Source organism: Arachis ipaensis, chromosome B02 (assembly GCF_000816755.2).
Source record: "Arachis ipaensis cultivar K30076 chromosome B02, Araip1.1, whole genome shotgun sequence".
NCBI classification, from domain to species: Eukaryota; Viridiplantae; Streptophyta; class Magnoliopsida; order Fabales; family Fabaceae; genus Arachis; species Arachis ipaensis.
In genome coordinates, this window is record NC_029786.2 from 17,438,650 (window position 1) to 17,442,335 (window position 3,686).

Genomic DNA, 3,686 nt, shown 5'->3' on the forward strand with positions numbered 1-3,686 from the left:
ATTAAAATAACTAAAATATCGGTATTTTAGGTACATTTAAAATTTTTTCTATCAGATATAGATATAAGTACGCTATAAATATATAGGCTAGATAGAATAAGATATATAATTTTTTTAACTTGTTTCATAACTAAGTACAAAATACCATATATATTACAACTTTATTAAAGTGTCAATATTGTATACATATAAAGAGAACCGAAGAGTGAAAACCTAGTTTCAGCTAGTACTATTTTTCCTTATAAATGATACATTGTACTATGTCTATGTCGTTCATTTTTTCTTAATATAAATATAATATATGAACAATTATATAAGATAGCAATTATTTTGGATGAAAAGAGTATAAATTTCATGAAGTTGCATAATTTAGAATCATTTTAAAAGAAAAAAAGACACACATACAAAATATATAAAAAGACTAGACAAAATCGTCATTAAGGGGAGTATATATAACTAGCTTCTACGATGATGAGAAATAATATTGAAAATCACTTGAACCTTATATGAAAATATGATATTAGTAGTACAATGACACCTAACTCATGCTCTCTCTATTCGCTATTTCTGGAGAAAAATCAAACCTGAAAAAGTGTTTTAATGTGTGATAGATGGTGTAGGTTCACACAAACCACAAATGCCACAGACAAGGCTCAATCTTTGAATGTGACCCCCAAATTTGAGGGTAGTGTCCTATCCTTCTTATATATTAGCAAAGCGCTGGGGGCCTCTTCAATAGCAGAACTTGATAATCAATCGTAACAAAAATTTGTTCAACCACAACCACTCAATGATATTAATGATGCATGTTCACAACATATTAGAGGATTTTTTCTGTAATAAAATAAAAAAAACTAATTTCTAAAACAAATTAAACGCAATTATATACCATAATTCAATTTTTTTAGAGTTTTAAATTAGTTCGTTCATCACAACAATAAAGTAGTTCAACTTTAACATTTTGTTTGAATGTAGTAAGAAAGAAAATGGAAAAAAAATAGAGTTTTTTGTGTGTTATTTAGATGAATAAAAAATAGAAAGAATTTTTTTTTTTTGATGGAAAGACATCTCTGGTGGACATAGAAAAATCAGTGGCTAAGGTGGCTAAGGAAAAAAAAATCCAATCTGATTGCAACATGTGGCAGGACATAGAATAAAAGACCAAAGAATTTGAACCCATTTTACCATGGTAAATTGGCTAATAAAAGTACAATAAAAGATTAAAGATTTGAACCAATAAACAAAATTTTTTTTTGTTGTACAAAAAAAAAAATAAATAAAAGAAAGAAAAACAACTAACACGAAGAGAACAGAAGAAGGAAGTTAGGCTGTGTCGTCGTTTAGCAGAATTTGTCGGAGACGAGCGGTGGACTCCGACCACACTTTTTCTTCACACTGAGCTCCATGCTTTGTCAGGAATTCGCAGCCCGATTAACTTTTCTAGAGACCAATACAAAGTGCACATCCCAGATCCCACCTTACTTAAGCTCATTGCAGCACCATCATTTTAACATAAACCTCTGAATCAGTTTCTATTTGCCGACTCCAACTTCTCCAACTCTGAATCAGCACAAGGACCTTTGCTGAGTCCACCTCGCAAACCACTATTGGGCTCCCCATTTGCCGGTCATTGGAAGTCCCTTCGTTGTATCATCTGGCGAGAACTTGATTACAAACTTTGTTTCACGGAGGAGTAGATAGGGGAGGTCGTTTGCGGCGTTAAAGGTGTGCGCTCATGGAGGCAAAAGTGGAGTTGATCGTCGCCGGCGACATGTTGCGAGATCCAATCGAAGGCTCACGTCGGAAAAAAAAAATCATTTTCCAAGTGTAAAATTACAAAAATACCTTCGTACAGTAAATTCATATAAGTTACCGCAATTACCTCTAATTATCTCTTCTTTAGTGAGACAGTCATGTCGTTATGCTCAACCCACCTATACCACGTGTTACTACACCAGTTGCGGGTCAAAATATAGCCACCATTATCCAAGCTACTAGAGAACTCACTTTTTATTTATTCATGTTTTATTACATTTTATAAACATTATAAAATATTATAATTTATATATTTGATTTAAACTATTTTTCTAATACGAGACCAATACAAAGTGCACATCCCAGATCCCACCTTACTTAAGCTCATTGCAGCACCATCATTTTAACATAAACCTCTGAATCAGTTTCTATTTGCCGACTCCAACTTCTCCAACTCTGAATCAGCACAAGGACCTTTGCTGAGTCCACCTCGCAAACCACTATTGGGCTCCCCATTTGCCGGTCATTGGAAGTCCCTTCGTTGTATCATCTGGCGAGAACTTGATTACAAACTTTGTTTCACGGAGGAGTAGATAGGGGAGGTCGTTTGCGGCGTTAAAGGTGTGCGCTCATGGAGGCAAAAGTGGAGTTGATCGTCGCCGGCGACATGTTGCGAGATCCAATCGAAGGCTCACGTCGGAAAAAAAAAATCATTTTCCAAGTGTAAAATTACAAAAATACCTTCGTACAGTAAATTCATATAAGTTACCGCAATTACCTCTAATTATCTCTTCTTTAGTGAGACAGTCATGTCGTTATGCTCAACCCACCTATACCACGTGTTACTACACCAGTTGCGGGTCAAAATATAGCCACCATTATCCAAGCTACTAGAGAACTCACTTTTTATTTATTCATGTTTTATTACATTTTATAAACATTATAAAATATTATAATTTATATATTTGATTTAAACTATTTATCTAATACATATAATATTTAAATATAAATTTTTATTATAATAATATATTAAAACTAAATTTATATTAATAATTGTTAATAATAATATAACTAAGGGTAGTATTGAAAATACAAAAAATATAGCATTTTTTTTTGTTTTCTTGCTTGTAATGAAAAAAAAATTTTAGTGGGTCCCACTAAAAAAATTTTCTTTTCTTTCTATTTTTTTTGCTAACCAAATAAAAGAAAATATCATTTTTCATTCATCTTCTTTTTATCTGTTTTCTTTCTATTCATTTTCTCTCCAACCAAATATAGTGTAAATAAATTCGTCTATTACAACGTCAAACTTGAAAATTTTTTATGAAGTTCGTCTAGGTCAACAACAAACTTTTCGCATGCTCTAAATTCGCCAAATCCATCAACGAAATTCACTAAGTTCGTCCAATTATATAAAGCGATCCGACTAAATTCAGTCGCACTTCAATTTGTTCTTACTGCCTCTAATCTCCTCTTCTTCCATTTCACCCTTCACTTACTCTTCAACTTGTAAGTTTTCTTTTTTCTCTTTTTTTTTTCTTTTTAAGTTCTTTTTTTAAATTTTGTTTTGATATAATATTATTATATTTAAAAATTTAGAATAGATATTATATAGAAATAATTTTTAAATATTATAAAATTAACTATTTAGATAATAAATGAATAGATAATGATTATAAAATGTATGGATAAAATATTAATTTGATTTCCAATATTCGGACCAAATCTTAATTTGATACTTAACATTTCAAACATTCTAGTTCAATAAAAAAAAATTTCAAATGCAGTCAATATTGTATAGCTATTAAATTTGATTCAAATAATTAACGAAAAAACTTATACATTAGTGATCATTGGTGAATCAAATTTACTTATATATTGAAATCGAACGTAATATTGGCTCTTAAATATACTAATTATTTGTGTTAAAT